Source organism: Camelus ferus, chromosome X (assembly GCF_009834535.1).
Source record: "Camelus ferus isolate YT-003-E chromosome X, BCGSAC_Cfer_1.0, whole genome shotgun sequence".
Taxonomy (NCBI): Eukaryota; Metazoa; Chordata; class Mammalia; order Artiodactyla; family Camelidae; genus Camelus; species Camelus ferus.
The window spans coordinates 57,156,661-57,174,158 of record NC_045732.1 but is presented as its reverse complement, the minus strand read 5'-3'; the positions used below and the strand labels follow the sequence as shown (position 1 = coordinate 57,174,158).

The following is a 17,498-nucleotide window of genomic DNA, read 5'->3' as shown; positions in this document are numbered from 1 at the left end:
TTTCTTTGTTTGAAAATATCTTAATTTCAACTTTGGTTTTTGAAAGCCAGCTGTACTAGATATGGAATTCTTGATTGACAGTCTTTTTCCTTCAGTACTATGAATATATTATCACACTGCTTTCTGACCTCCATTGTTTTCAATGAAAAATAAACTGTTAATATTATTAAGAATGGCATCTTGATGCAAGTTTGGTTCATTCAAGGAAAGAACAAAAAAGAGTGAGGCTGAAACCTGATGAACAAATAAGAAAGTAGTAGCAGATTACATGAAAGAGGTAAGCATGGGCCAAATAAATAATGACACATTCTAACCTTTTCTTCCCTCAAGCAGCACACATTGTGATCATTAGATGTACCAAACTCTTCACTAATGTATAGATTAGAGTTGGGATTAGGCTTAGATTAGTAGACAGAGAAAGAACTCTCTAGATATCTTTGAAGTTATTTATCTACTGCAGTTATCAAGACGATTTAATCCTAGTTTCTCTGTATACTCCCAAATAAGCACTGCATCTGTGCCTATTTTAAATAAATAAAATTTTCTTTGGACTATAAAGCAATGAGAAGTTACTATTGTTTCTTGGAGTGAAGAATTAGCATTACTAATTTTTGTTTAATTGTTTACTTTTGAAAATGAAATTATTTGTTCTCTGATCAAAATTATCTAGTGTTAAGAAATATCACCCTTCTATTCTGATGTCTCTCAATATCTTATTATTTTTGATATTGTCACTGTATTTTTAGTTATGTTTTTGTTAGCCATTGTAATATTACTGTTATTGATATGTTTCAGAGTCATTAAGTATTAACTAAAGAAGAAAATGTGAGCTACTAAGTTATTTGACAACATTATATCAGTGTTTTAAATATAGTTAGTTAGTTATATAGGCATATGTAGTATATACAACTACTTATATCCATAACTTTTTGCATGTGTATCTTGAAGCATAACGTGGCTTATTAAATGTTAGTGTCACTTGTCTTTAACAATTTGGTTATTATTACTATTATTGCTGTCATCTCTAAAGTGAGAATAATAATACATAACAGGATTCTCAATTCTCAACTAAACACATTTCCATTTCATTATCACTTATTTATGAAAAAGAGACACCTATGCAAACATCATTGGAAAACAAAATATTTCTAATGAATGATGTCATGATGTATTTTCAGAAGTTGGTAACTAAAAATAAAATAATTTTACTTAAATAATTTAAATTCATTACTGTTAATATCCCAAATGCATGGGGCTAAAAATAACATACACTTCCATGCTGTGCATGCTGAGATAACAAGAAAATCCATTCATAGAAAAAATTGTGTACTTGGTCCAACTACATGCATGATTATGTTCCATTCATTCCCATGGAGTATCCCTATTGTTAAGGAGAAAATTATGACAGTCCATTAACAGTAACCCCGACAGGGAAATAGATTCAATTTCTATATGAAATACACATTAGAAGTTTCTGAGGTGATTCTTAACTGTGATATACTTCATACTAATGGATCATCAGAAAGCACAACTGGATGTTTCCTCTCAAGATTAAGTACTTTTTGTGATGTTTTGAAGTATTTTTCTATCCTTTACAGATTCAAAATTTTAAAACACACATGCACACACACACACACATGCACATTGATTAATCTCAGCAGTACCTTTTGCTGCTAAATGCAGAAAGGCCTGCTGCTGATATTGAGAAATGCCTGGGGAAAGGGAGATTTCTAGGCAAATGCTTCCCTTTAACTATGGTGAAATTTGTGAGTTTCAGGCATACTTTTAGAAAAGTATTAAAAAAATTGAAGATAAATTGACTAAACTCATTTTATCAGTCCACTAATTTTTGTACTACCATCTACATGTCTCAAAGTTCATTTCTTCTTGGCATAGCATTAAGACAAAAGAACATGGGTTGATCTCTTGAGACTGACAGATTTAAATATGTTAGTTTTGTAAGATATTTGTCCATCAGGCATGTTGGATTTTTTTACATGAAAATCATGCAAAATAGATAAATCTTGTTTCAGTTATTAAAGCCCAGCTAATCTCGAAAAATTCACCCCTAAATCTTGCACAGGAATTACCTTTTCTCTGAAAAGGCCCACATTAACAACACTTAATTCCCATTACTCTCTCCAGCAATTCTTTGCATATGAGTATTTCCATAATTGATTTTATGCATATCACTGGATTTTCAGTGCTATGTTTTTCTATTCTTATTCTTCAATTTGTTTGTCTTTTTTCTGCATTACATTTTAAATTCAAGACAGCATGTTCTTTATTTCATTTGTGACTCCCAAAATGGCTAAAGAACAATACATTTATTGACATATAATTTCTTTATTTTTTGAAGCATAGTTGATCTACAATATTATATTAGTTTAAGTGTACTGCATAATTATTCAGTATTTTTGCAGATTATACTCCATTAAAAGTTATTAAAAGATAATGGGTATAATTCCCTATGCTATACAATCCTCAATACTTATCTATTTTATACATAATGGTTTGTATCTTAATTCCATGCCCCTAACTTGCCCCTGCTTCCTTCCCTTTCTCCACTGGTAACCACTAGTTTGTTTTCTATATATGTGTTTTGCTATATGCATTCATTTGTATTTTTTTTCTAGATTCTATATGTAAGTGATATCACACAGTATTTGTCTTTTTCTGTCTGGCTTATTTCACTAAGCATAATATTCTCTAAGTCTATCCAAGTTGTTGCAAATGGCAAAATTTCCTTTATTTATGGCTAGGTAATATTCCATTGTGTGCATATATATTATATATATATATCACATCTTTTTTATCCATTAATCTGCTGATGGGCACTTGGGCTTCTTCCATATCTTGGTTATTACAATAACCAACCAACCAATAGTGTTGCTATGAACATTGGGGTGCATGTATCTTTTTGAATTAGAGTTTTTTTTTTCTGGATATATACCCAGGAGTAGAATTGTTGGATCATATGGTATTTCTATTTTTAATTTCTTGAGGAACTTTCATACTATTTTCCACAGTAGCTGCATCAATTTATATTGCCAACAATAGTGTACAGGATTTCCCTTTTCTTTTAGGGTAGGTTTAATTTGGATGAATTCTTAGTTTTGCTTGTCTGAACAATTTCTTAGCTCTCTTTCTGTTCTAAATTATAATCTTGCTGAGTAGAGTATCCTAGGTTGCAGGTTGTTCCCTTTCAGCTCTTTGAATATATCATGTCACTCTCTTCTGGCCTGCAAAGTTTCTGCAGAAAAATCAGCTGATAGCCTTATGGAGGTTCCCTTGGATATAGCTCTTTGTTTTTCTCTTATTGCCTTTAGAATTCTCTTTATTTTTAACTTTTGCCCTTTTAGTTATGATATTTCTTGGTGCAGGTTTGTTTGGGTTCATCTTGCTTGAGACCCTCTGTGCTTCTTGTGCCTGGAAATGTGTTTCCTTCCTCAGGTTTGGGAAGTTCTCAGCCATAATTTTCTCAGATATATTTTCAATACACTTCTTTCTCACTTCTCCTTCTGGGACCCTTATATAATGTGAATGTTGGTATGCTTAATATTATCTCAGAGATCATTTAATTGATTTTATTTTCTAAAAATGTGTTTTTCTTTCTGCTATTCTGATTTGGCGATTTCCATTATTCTATCTTCCAGATCACTTACGAATTCGTCTGTATCACTTAGTCTGCTCTTCATTTCTTCTAGTGTGTTTTCCCCTCAGCTATTGATTTCTCACTTTTGATTTGGTATTTTTTGTATTTTCTACTTCCCTGTTAAAGTGTTCACAGTTTACATCTATTCCTTTCCCTAATTTGACTAACATTTTTTATTACTAATGCTTTGAATTATTTATCTGGTAAATTGTTTATTTCTGTTTCATGATTTCTTTTTTTCAAGGTTTATTCTCTTGTTCTTTCAATTCAGAGTCATTCTTGTCCTTTTTCATTTTGCTTATTTTTCTCTGTCTCTGTGAATTTAAGTGGAACAGTTACCTATCACAGTCTTAAAGGGAGACTCCCTATACATACTGCATGTGCCCTTGCCTTTAGTGGACGAGTTAGATTTGACACGGTTGCAATCATGTATTTCCTCAGGGTGTTCTGGCAGCAATCACCATGGTTGGGGGTGAGGTGCAAATGGAGGGGCTATAGCTGGTGCTGGGTGTGAGACAGGATTTCTTCTCTGCTCAGTGGCCATCACTGCCCCATCCTCAGCAAAAGTCCTGAGTGTCAGACCAAGCTGGCTCTGTTCACTTTAGGTGTGTGTTTTTCCTTCCTCTTGCATTGGTATCCTTGCCCCAAAGGTGGGGGAACAAGTAGGGCCTGTGTATAGACAGATGTCCAGTGTGCTGTCTGTGCAGGTACCAATGTCTCTGCTCAGACACAGCCTGTCACATGTCCCCTTCTCAGATGATCGCTGCCCTCAGCCTATGCTGCCCCCACCCTGTTGTGGAACTTCTGGCATGGCAGGCAGGCCCACATGGATTCTTGGTGTGTATCATGAGGCAAGCGGTGGTGAAGTGATTGTCATCAGAGATCTGGGCTGCTTCTGGTGCACTGCTTGAGTAAGCACCAACAGTGACCACCTCCAACCCACCCAGGCTCCACCCTGGGAACAGGTCTCCTCTGCATCTCACAGTTGAGTCTTTTCCCTAGCTGTGGTTGCCCCAGTGCTGCCATGCTGTGGCGTGAAGTGGGCAGGGCCAGAGTGTTTATTCTGCTCAGACTGGGGCATATGATGAAGGGGTTACAGGAAACCAGGCAGCTGCTATAGCAGACCTCTCTCTGCCCTGCCTTGAGGGCTAGCCAGCATGCTCCTGTTCTTTGTGAGCAGAGTCTAGGCATCACGCAGCAACTTCTGTTTGTCACAGTGGCCCTCCAACTAGCCAAGGAAGCTTGTCTCCCTAGTGTAGGACCCTAGGACTGGGGTGCCAAATCTATGGCTCCAACCTCTCACTCTCAAGGACTAGTGTCTGCCCATTATAATCTGTCTTTTCTTCTGAGTCTCCTCCTAGAGGCACAAGTTCTGACCTTACTGCTTCTTATACCCTTAGTTGTACAAGAATTCTTCTGCCAGTTTCCACTTAGCTTTCAGTGAGATTCATTCCCCATGTAGATATATCTTTGATTTGTTCATTGAGGGGAAGTGAGCTCCATGTCCTCTTATTCTGCTATCTTGATCATGCTTCCCAATTCTTTCCTTAATGTTCTATCAAGGTATTTAGCACTTCTTCAAAGTTATGTAAGCAACTTAGTTCTCACCTTCTCAAATTAAATGTTTCCTATGTATTGACCAGGGTCCAATCAGGAGACAGAAACCATATAGTGATTTAAACAGGGGTAGTTTAATATAAAGAATTATTAAACTATGATGAAAGATTATAAGATGTAAGAATATGTTATATATACTATACATATATGTTATAGAATATCATAAAAGCTTAAGGGGATCACCCAAAGAAAGGCAATCTTTGATTAATATACTTTCCCCAAGGCTGTGGTTCAGACCTCATCTGAGATTATGTATTTGCAGCCAAGTGGATGTTAGAGAAGTTTACTGATTTGTCCAGACTTGAACTACTTGGTAGTTGCTGGGCAAGCAGTAAGCAACCCTCCAGGGAACAAAGTTCAACTGATGGTTGGGTATATGCATCAGCAGAGACTAGGCACAGTGGTGTGGGGTTGCTGATGTGGCTGGGAGGGAGATCTGTAGAGCTTAGTGTCCATATTGGAAGGGCTATGGCTTCAGAAGGACCACAGAAGACAAGTCTCTCTGGGGACAGACAAGCAGTTGGATTCAGAGTGGTGCTGACTGAGTAGGATGCCTGGAGCATGTAGTGCCAGTTTGGGGACAGATATAGAAAGATTATCAGGTCGGGCTGGGACTGCAAAGCCACCAAGGAACTGTTTTCTGGGAGTATGGCTGGAGCAAAGCACCACCAAATATCCTCTCACTCACACCACTGACTGACAATACAGCCATCACAACCAACAAGAGAAGTCCTACATTCTACAATGTCTCTCCAGTAGACTCTACTGAGAAAGTACAACATGGTATTCACTGTGAAGGATAAATGTTTAAAGGAATTCTACCCATTACAGAAGAACAGATTATTAAAGAGTGAATTTGGAGCTGGAAGACAATAAATTGCTAACCAGCACACTCCACTAAACAGACAAGAAATAAGTTCTTCCTTCCTTCTTTCCTTCCTTCTTTTTTTTCCTTCCTTCCTTCCTCTCTCCCTCCCTCTCTCCCTTCCTTCCTTTCTTTTTTTTCTTTCTTTCTTTCCAAACAAACTTTATACCTTGACAAGAAACATTGTAGCTCATCCAATTATTCTCCCTTTGAACCTTTGTGTTTCTCTATTGTTCTAGTTGATACTATAATACTACAACCTACTAGCTAAAAACTTTGGCCATGTAGACTTGTGATACAAAGTACTTTATTATAATGTTATTTATATTACAGATATTTGGGGCATTGTGTCTTTTGGCGGGAGGGGGGGTGATTCCTGAGAGATATTTTAACATCAGATGGTGTGATGTCTTTATAATGTGCCAACTTGGCTAGGTTAAACTATATTTCCCAGAAGTCTCTCTTCTTGTATGTTTCTGGTTATGGTGAGCTGCAAGGAGCTTCTCTGGTGAAAGTTGGAGGATAGAAGGGAGACAGCAGACACTTTGCAGTATACACATCTAAGGATCTGTTGACTCACCTCCTTGGTGTTATTCAGTAGCTGGATCTGCAATTTCTCTCTCTTAATCCAGGATTTTCCTTCATTTTCTCTGAAGACTTGGCAAGGTATATATGTGTTCAGTTCTGTATTGAAAGGCCTCAGGTTCTGTAGTATACCGTTATTACCAAGTTCAAAGACAACAAAAATGGATAGGGTTTCCCATCCATCCTTCTCAGGTTTCAGCTAATGCTTGTGGGATTCCAGACTTTTCATGATCTTTCCTTCCTGACTACCCAGAGACTTTGGGTTCCAGCATTGTACACAAAGATTGCTTAGACAATACTAATAACTACATAAGCCAATTCCCTGAAATATATACATATACACTTCATATATATTAGTATATACAAACATGTGTTATATATATACTATACATATATGTTCATATGTATATTGAATCTATATGCATGTGTGTGTACATACATATGTGCATATATATGTGTGTGTTATGGTTCAACATATATCTTCAACATATATTATATATGTATATGCCTCCTGATACAGATGCTTATATTTTCTCAAAATTGTTTTGAAAAGTTAGTTTCAAAAATTATACTTTAAAATTATTGTTTACTGAAAACTTTATTTAGAAGTAACAGTCTTTTAACTTATTCATACCTTTAATCCTTATGATTTATTCAAAGTGGTTGTTATTAAAAATAAAGGAGTTAACTTTTTATGAATCATCATTAAAGTTTTAGAAAATGTGATCAAAGTGGTTATTCTAATCAATTTATTTTTCATCTGATATCTTAAAAATAATCCTCTTACTGGCTTTAGATCTCAATGATTTTATTTGTAAAGAAAAGTAGAATCTTACTACCCATTCCGCTATAGCTTTCTCTCATACCAGCTCTTGAAGTAATGAGTACCACTACCATTCTCACTTTAGGCTATGCTGTGTGTTGATGACTTCTTATTAAACTATTACTTCGGTGGGAATAGATGAAAGGAAGAAAAATAGGTTGCATAGATACTTCCACTTTGTTTCTTTCTGTAAAACTCAGTAGAAAAGTTTTGTTCTTATTCCTTTAAAGAGCCATATATTGTTAATTTCTTCTGTATTGTCATATGTCATATGATGTGTATAAACCTGCCCTCATCATTACAGTCCTCAAAACAGTGTCTATAAAATGTAGTTTATCTTTTTTATTATTAAGCTGCCAATTTACTATCAACAAATTATCTAGTATGGATATACTTCTTTATATGTTGAATTTATTCCATTAAAAGTTTATGTTAAAATTGACTAACTTCACACAAACAGTTATAAATTAACTAAATGGATTGTATGTGATGCTTTCAACAACACAAAAATAACCTCAAAGTAGTATAAGAATATCTATTACCTTCCTTTTGCTTACTACTGAATTTTCTTGTTTTTTAAAGTAAACCTCAGGGAATTTTTTGAATAAGACATTTTCTAAAATGGAAAATTTGATGCTGAAAGCACTTCTCCCTGCAAGGCAGTTATAAACTAGGTCCCCCTTTCTGAGTTTGAGTTTTTCAGTTGTATATCTAACCCCTTACCTCATTCCTATCAGTCTTTGAATATTTATTCTATCATGTTCCACCAATATTTTACAATTATGACTACATACCTAGGAACTTGTCCGCTGCATAGTACTACTCATCCTAGAGGGCAGTGATACAATTCCTGAATTAAAAATAACTGTGATGATCCAGGAACTCATTCCTTCCCTGCGTCAGCTTGAGGAAGTAATTTTCAAGCTGGTGATTCCAAAGAGTGCATCCTATACATAATGTGCATTCTTTGCTGATATAGTCTTATAATTATACTTTAATGTTGAAGACCTGTAAGCTTACATAATCATAAAACCCTTTACTATAGATGTAGTTCTATGTAACTGGGAGACCATATGTCTATTGTTGGTGTAACACACCAAGAGCATCAATTTCTGGAAACTGGACAGCAATAATTTAGAAAGACCAGGGAAGAAATAAATTGCTAAACATTTTTGTTTGTTTGTTTCTGTGAACTCATTCTGACATTGGTTGGTGATGTTATTTGCTGCTTCTCAAATTGAAAGCTGTGGCCTCCAATTTCTGAAAGAAAAATCACAGTTTTGTTGCACAAGAGACTTAACATAATATGGCAAAAGCTCAATGAGCATAGTATATTTTTAGCTTTGTTTTGTTGCTTTTAAGGTGACCTCGTAAAATGCACCACCAATCATGAAACAGAATCCGATACTTATCAATACAATGTATGGAACACAGGGGTATTCTTAAATTTTTTTAGTAAGATTAGAAGACAGTTACAAAGAATATCTTCTTTTAAGCCTTAGAAATACTAGAGACTAGATATGGCCTTTCTGATTCCCATTATGCTCCTGAAATAAAGATCCACATAATTAAACTGACAACTCATTTTAGTATGCTTGAGAAATATTCATGAGCTTTTTCCCATATTTTAAAGTTATGGAGCACTCCTAACTCTGTGTTAGTGTCTGCTTCCAAGAGAACAAACACCAGCACAACTGGCACCACAAAGGGTCCAAAAGACTTGACGGAAAAGATAAGGTTCATGGACAGCATCACTTATGACTGTTGTATTGCCAATGATAACCTCATGTTTGATTGTTGGTAGAGAATGGACAGGTGCTAGTAGAATCTGGTAATCTAATTGCTAAAGCTGTTACCATGGCAATTTGGGGGAATTTACTCATGGAGGTGATTACACTGGCTGATATAATGATTCAGACACTTTAAATTTAGGGGTAGAGTATAGCTCAGTGGTAGGGTGCAGGCTTAGCATGCAAGAGGTCCTGGGATCAATCCCCAATACCTGCATTAAAAAAAACAAATTTTTTTAAATGGGGGAAGGGTATAGCTCAATGGTAGAGCATATGCTTAGCATGCATGAAGTCCTGGGTTCATTCCCCAGTACCACCATTAAAAATAAATAAAGAAACCTAATTACCTCCTCCCCCAAAACAAATGTCTTTAATAAATAAATAAATAAATTTTGGGGTGACAGGTAAATAAACCAATAACAGCATTGCATGGCTGTTATTAAGTTGCACTGATGCACTGATGTAAGCTGAGGTCATATTCTTCTCAAGGCAGCTCCGAGTCAATGATCAGGTGATAAAATAGCCTGGCCATTTCTGCCCAACGTAGGACTAATGGGCACTCTTTGCTGCAGAGTTTCCTGTTGGGCTGGCAAAGATTTTGTTAAGTCTGCATCACAGTCTGGTATCTTATTTGGCCACTCCTGCTTCCTCCCCTTTCCTTTCTCTAGTGATACTCATAAATAAACCTTTTATACTCCAATCTGTGTATCAGCATTTCTCTCTCAAAGAACTGAATCAGTACACCATTCATGCACCTGAAAGTTTGGAAGGGAATGTCAAGTGATTTACTGCTTTGGCTAATCGCATTATTTTACACACTGTAGGAAGTTTCCGTATATTAGACCAAAAGGAAATGAAATATGCTATTGACTAAAATTTCTCTGATGGTTGGGAAGGCAATTTCAATTTCAATTTGATGCTTTCAAATTTATAGAATATCAGACTCATCGTTAGCAAAGTCAATTGCCCTATTATCTTCAAAGTGTTTAAGATGACGCTCCAGTGCTTTTCATCTGCTTGTTTTGTGATAATGTAGCTCTTTTCCATAAACATGTGATATAGAATGACTATATATGTACCTATTCAATATGTTGTATGAAGAGTCTTGTATGAGGTAGAATACACTTCCATTCTTGCTTCTTTCCTTTTGATGGAATTAATGTTTAGAAGCCATTGGCATAAGCCAGTAACAGTAAGGTTAACATAAACCAGCATTTTTTAATGTGTGTGGAACTTTGAGACATCATTACGGTTTTGGGAAGTCTGTTTTTGATTACAATTTTAGGACTTATTTGCTTTTCTTCTGTATTAATACTTGCACTAATGATGCAAAATCAATGGTGAATAGAACTGCCGGTACCTTAATATGAATCAAGCTAGTGGCATAAAGCTATTCTAGTTTCTTTTATTCTTCAAGATCATATACTCACTGAGGGGAAGAAAAAAAACTTGGTTTCGTTACTTAAGGATGTTATTGATAAAACAGCAGAAGTTATTAATTCTATTAAATCTTGACCACTGAGTACATATCTTTTTTATTATTCTGCATAATGAAATGGGAAATATGCATAAAGAACTTATGCTACATACATGAATGCAAATCTTCTCATTAGTTTTTGTTTTGGAAGTATACGTATATGCTTAATAAAAATATGCAGTTTGTGCAACATCTAATGGATTGTTACTATTATTTTTAAATACATTTAAAATTTTTCTCTTAATTACTAATATCATAAATATTGACAGACAGAACCCATATAAACAAAAGCTATTTGTACTCTTCAGTTTTTAAGGGAGTCATGAGACCAAAATATCTGAGATAAATAAATCTCCTTTCCCATAATTATAATTTCTAGTTCATATAAAAATGTATATTCATAGGAAAATAGATAATAATAAAAACAGAAGAGTTGTTAAGAGAAAAACTTCTAGAATATATAATAATAATAATTTTGAGTCTACTTATTTATAGGTTAAGAGAACATCAGTGGCCTATATGTATAAATTGTGCTTTGAAAATTTGTGTGAATTAAAGGAATTATAAGCTACTTTAACATTGAATTCTTTCTCTTCTGACAAGCAGAATTAAATGTGAAAAGGATTCTTCCTAAATGTAGTAATCATTCTCCAAGCAAAAGATTGAAACCTGAAATATGGGTAGAAATGTTAGGCTTACTATTAAAGGGGACTTGTTATTCTACCTTTATTATTAGCTTTCTTAAGATCTCTGTGGGTTTATATAGTTCTGCTACATTCGGTAGCTCTCATTTTTCATCCAACTTATTTATCTTTATTTGGTAAGGAAGCATAGAATGAGTTTAATATTCTAATAAGAGATTTCCTGTTCTCTCACGTATAGAACTGAAGCCCTTCCTCTCATTTGATTCAGTCTGAATTTTTGAAAAGTTTAAAGCATTGTTTGTCTTTGAAGGACCCAAAAAGGTCATCATCTTGTTGAAAGTAATTGATTCGGAGCTGAGATCATAAACCACTGTTAATGATCACCTCACCTCCAGAACAGAGATAAATAAATAAATAAATAAATAAATAAATAAATAAATAAATAAATAAATAAATAAATAAATAAATAAATCAATCTGTTTTTGTAATGTATTTAATTGAACAGTCTCCTAAACTGTTAAAATATTTCAAACAGGTTTCATCATTTGTTCAAGGTTTCAGTCAGACACAAATACAACAAATCATAGATTAATGGTTAAATCAATGACCCTTCTACTTGTGCAACTTACCATTAGCATTCAGCTATACTATGAAGTCAGAAAGCAAACAACTTATATCATTTAAAATTTTTTTTATAACCAAGGATTTTTTTGCCACAAAAAACATTCAGCATGTGTCACTGATTGCTTTTTTAGTACTCCACAAGCCATGCTATGGTTTAATCCAGAAACCAGAGATAACCCTCACTTCAGAAAATTAAATAATCAGACGTTTGCCACTGGGAAACCTGGTCCAGTAACTAGAAAATATACAAGACATAAATGATTATACAAATTATCTCTACCACTGGGATAACATGAAATCATCAAGAGCTTGAGCAACTGATAGTCTTTTTAGTATGTCCACCCACCAATACCGTGTAAAGCAGAAAGTAAGGGAAAATCAAAATTAGGGAGACAGAAGAGTATACAGAAGCAAGACAAAAGGATTAAAATATTGGATATTTTCAAACTGCCTAGACCTAAAAATTTAAGTGACTTTTAATATAAAACTACTATTAAATGATTATTGATCCAAAGGTAAGGCTTCTTGGAAATATTTTGATACTGCTTCTATAGCCTTTTTCTTCACACATTCATTGTCTGCAGACCAAATACAGGCTGTTCCCCTGAGTGTACCACTTGAAACCCACCTGACGTTTTAGGTACAAGACTTCACGAGAATATTTTCAAATCCTTCAACAGTCTTAATAATTATTATTTGTAAAGTCCCCTCCGAATGGTATTTCAAATACTGATGGCTTGAGATTATAGGTCAATATATTGTTCTGTGTATTCAAACTAGCTTTCCTTAACATCCTTTCTCTAATGAATTTTTTGGGAGAATTTGAGAAGGACTGGAATTAAGTCTTCTCTGAATGGTAGAATTCACCAATGAAGCCGTCTCATCCTCGGCTTTTCTTTGTTGGGAGTTTTTTGATTACTAATTCAACTTCCTTACTAATTATAGTTCTGTTCAGATTTTCTGTTTCTTCTTGATTCAGTCTTGGTAGGTTCATGTTTCTAGGAATTTATCCATTTCTTCTAGGTTATTCATCTTGTTTTCAATTGTTTACAATCTTGCAATGTCTCCTCTTTAAGATTCTGAGTTTTCTGTTGTTTTCCCTTAATCTAGTATTTTTTTTAATTTTATTCATATTTTCAAAAAAAGTCATTCTTATTCATATTCATTTTTTTCAATGTTTTGGTTTTGGTAATTTCTGCTCCTATCTTTATTATTTTATTCCTTTTGATAGCTTTAGGTTTAGAGTTTTTCTTTTTCTATTTCCTTGAGATACAAGATTAATGGTAATTTTAGGTCTTTCTTCTCTGTTAATGTAGATGTTTATTGCTAAAAATTCCCCTTAGTAGTGCATTTGCTTTTTCAATTTTGTTTTTCTCAAGATATTTTCAAATGTCTCTTTTGGTTTATTTTGTGAGCTATTGTGTTTGTTCAGGAATGTATTCTTCAGTTTCCCCATATTTCCACTGAATTTTTTCTGTTTTCCTCCTGTTACTGATTTCCAGTTTCATATCATCATGGTAGGAAAAGATATTTGGTAAGAATTCAGTCTTCTTAAATTGCTAGGACTTGTTTTGTTACTTAGTATATGATCTACCCTGGAAAATGTTCCATGTGCACTTGAGAAGAAAGTATATTCTATTTGTTGGGTTTAAATTCTGTGTATATCAGTTAGGTCCATTTGGTCTATGGTGTTATTCAAGTCCACTGTTTGTTTCCTTGCTGATTTTCTGCCTGATTGAGCTATCCATTATTGAAAGTGGGTTATTAAAGTCTCCTATTGTTTTTTTTATTAATATCTTTTTCTCCTTTCAGTTTTGTTAATGTTCACTTTATATATTTAGACGCTGTGATGTTTAGGAAGATATATATATTATAATTGTTATATCTTTCTGGTAGAGTGACCCTTTTATCATTATGTAATGTCCTTCTTTGTCACTTGTGACAGTTTTTGACCTAAAGTCTATTTTGTCTGATGGAAGTATAGCCATCTCTGTTCTTTTTTTGTTATAATTTCCACAGAATATCTTTTCCATCACTTTACTTTCAACCTAAAGTGAGTATAGTATAGACAGCAGATAGAGTTTTTGTTTGTTTTTTTTTAATACTTTATTCTGCTCTGTGTCTTTTAGTTTGGGAAAGGGGGGTTATTTACATTGAAAGTAATTATTAATAAGGAAAGATTTACTATTGCCATTTTGTTTATTGTTTTCTCTTTGTTTTGTAGTTCTTTTGTCTTTCTCTTTCTTTCTGTCTATTCCATCTGTTTCATTTTTTACTAATATGCTTTACTTTTTTCCCTTCCTAATTTTCATTTCATTCTATGCATATTTTCTTTGTGGTTACCACGGGAATTACATAAATATCTTATAACAATTTATTTTAAGCTGATAACAAGTTAACTTAAGTTGCATACAAAAGTCTACACTTTTACCTATGACCCCTGTGTCCTCTGACATTATATATATATACATCTTATATATATAGGTATATATATACAGTATGCACTGTAGTTTACACCTGTTTATATTGTGTATCCATTAATATATTTTAATTATAATTATTTTAATGTTTTTGTCTCTTAACTTTCACACTAGAATTAAAAGTGATTTATCCACCCCCACTACCATAATACAATATTTTGTGTTGTTCTACGTATTTACTTTTAACAGTAAGTTTTATACTTTCTTATCATACCATTGTTTAGAATCCTTTCATTTCAAGTTGCAAATCTCCTTTACAGTTTCTTGTAATGCAAGACTAGGGGTGAAGTACTCCATCAGCTTTCATTTGTTTGGGAGAGTCTTTCCTTCATTTTTTAAGCAAAGTTTTACCAGATATAGTATTCTTGGTTGTTAGTTTATTTTTTTTTTTCCCTTTTAGTACTTTGAATATATCATCCCACTCACTCTGGCATGCGAAGCTTCTGCTAAGACATCTGCTGAGAGTTTTATGAGATCTCTTTTGTATGTAGCCCCCAGGGGACTAGTATATGTTTGGCCTTGTCAACTCAGAGAAAGGTGACTTAGAAACCAAATACTCAGGTAGCATCCAGAAGTTGTGTTGCTACATGTCCAGTCTATCCCCTCACTCCTCAGGTAGAAGGTGCTTGTTGAGGTTCCCTTCTTATCTTATGGCACTGTGCTGGGCGTAGGGATTATGGCAAAAGTGTGTTTCAGTTTTTTTTTACCAGTTTTGATGTGGGTAGTTTTATACTTAAAAGGGGCAGAGGAACCTCTCAACCAGTTTCTGAGTTTTTCACAAAGGGAGTTGAACTGTGTGTTGCTGTTGAATCAGTGTCTCCATGGGGGAAGGAGAGTCCAGAACCTCTTACTTTATCATCTTGCTGTCATTATTCTCTTAAAACTCCTTCTAAGAAAGAAAATCCAATTATATTAAAGTTGTAATTGCTTTAAGAACAAAATATTTTTCCAAATGATTAAATTTCTCATAGTTAAATTATATAAATACAATTTCCATTTGTTTACTGATATTTTTATTCCTCATAACATAATGTAATTGGGATGTATAATTAAAAAGGGGTATATTAGATACAATGTAGGCCATCATGCCATTCCAAGAGAAATAGTAAGTTGAGGTTATTCATTTTTGAAAAACTGGATAAAGCATCTTCTCATAACGATAACTTTTATCACTGTTCAGTTTTCTATGCACTCATCTGCAGCTGACACAGAGAAAAAAGATGTAACCAATAAAAATAGCCTTTGTGGCCTTCTCTAAAAGTTAGATCATATGAGTCAAGTGTTTCAAAAATTCCTATTATTGAACAATTTGTGTCATCTTTTGGTTGAATAGAATCTTTCTTTCCTCCACTACTTTTGAAGATTATTCAAAACCTTTCCACTTCTACCATGGGAACTATGTTAAACCTATAAATGAAAGCTGCTCCTATGTTGTGATTCAAATGGAATACAAGATGAAAAATGTGTGATGGCAAAAAGCCATCTGGTATGCACATTGATGGGGAAGGCAACACAAATATCCAGTAAATGTGGCACTATTTAAACCAGCTATTCCTAACCATTTTCCCAACATACTATGGTTAATATTTAAATGTGCAACCACTAACACATTTGTCTCCTTTATACACTTTATTTTTCTGTAATTCTATATGGCAAACCTCTACTGAATAGAATACTGGACTAGGAAGTAAAAGGCCTGCTAGGTTTTAATCTTGTCTCTGGCAATTAAAAGTTGTCTCTTTAATCATTCTGAATATATCTTTATTACTAAAGAAGGTATAAAACTTGTTTTGAGACTCAAATGGGATAGTATGTGAAAATGACCATAAACTAAAATGATATTTTCATGTATAGTAGTATTATGATAAAATAAAATGTAAAGAGCTTTCAGCAGGTGAAACCAATATACTTATGAATCCTTAACTTATATTATGGAGTCTTCTATTTGGAAGTCAAAGATCCTGATAAGACAAATTCACTTAGTTTCATTTATTCATTCATTTAGCAAGATGCTCAGGAAGAGATAAAGATAATGTAGACAAAATCTCCACATGCCTGTGCATGACATATAGGAAGTGTTCCAAAATATCTGTTAAATAAATAAACATGATTTCTGTTAAAGACCATTCATTCATTCAACAATTAGTACTTGAACATTTATTTTGTTTCAGTATTGTGACAGGTGCTGGTGATACAAAGGTGACAAAGACAGACCTTACACAATGGAGCTTACAGAGATGAAGATAAGACATTACTAAAATAATGACAGAAATAGACACAGAATTGTAATTATGACAAATACTGTGAAAGGGAGGCACACAGTGCAAAAGCAACCTATAATAGGAAGACAAAATCTAGCTGAGGGATTCAGGGAAGACTTTTTTTTTTTTTTAACAAAGTAACACTTGGACTGAGATATGATAGATAAGTATTAATTTGGTAAAAAGGGGAAGGAGACAACGTTCCAAGCTAAGGGAACAGCATGTGAAATGTCCAAGTGGTCAAATGGAAAATGACAACATGACACCTTGAAAGCAGGCTATAGCAGTGTTAAGGTCTTTAACCTAAAAACAATAGCAAGCCATTGCAGAGTTTTAAGTAGGAAAATTAATGTTATCAAATTTATATTTTGAAAATATAAACTAGATGCAGTGTGAAGAATGGATTACAGGGTCCCAAGTAGATGAGGAGAAATAATTAGAAGGTTATAAATGTAATCCCAGAAAGAGATAATGCTAGCTTGGACCAAGCATTTTCAGTGGGAGAGAGAGACAAATAGGCTTGAAATGTCCTTTGTAGGCAAATGCTTCAAGAGTTTATTAACAAATTGCCTATGAGAGGCAAGGGAGAGGAAGGTGGCAGAGATGGCCTGGTTTGTACACTGAATGATGTCACTGTCATTTGCTGAGATAAAAACACTGGAAGATAATTGTATTTG

At 34.0% G+C, this 17,498-nt stretch overlaps 1 long non-coding RNA gene across 1 annotated transcript; it reads right to left on the bottom strand.

Moving 5' to 3' along the window:
• Positions 1-3,334: 3,334 nt before the first annotated feature.
• LOC116662177 lies at positions 3,335-13,761 on the bottom strand. The gene is made up of 3 exons (XR_004318182.1): positions 13,647-13,761; positions 12,197-12,202; positions 3,335-3,347 (listed from the first exon to the last, which is right to left on the bottom strand). It is a non-coding gene; the product is annotated as an uncharacterized LOC116662177 (long non-coding RNA).
• Between the last annotated feature and the right edge of the window lie 3,737 nt (positions 13,762-17,498).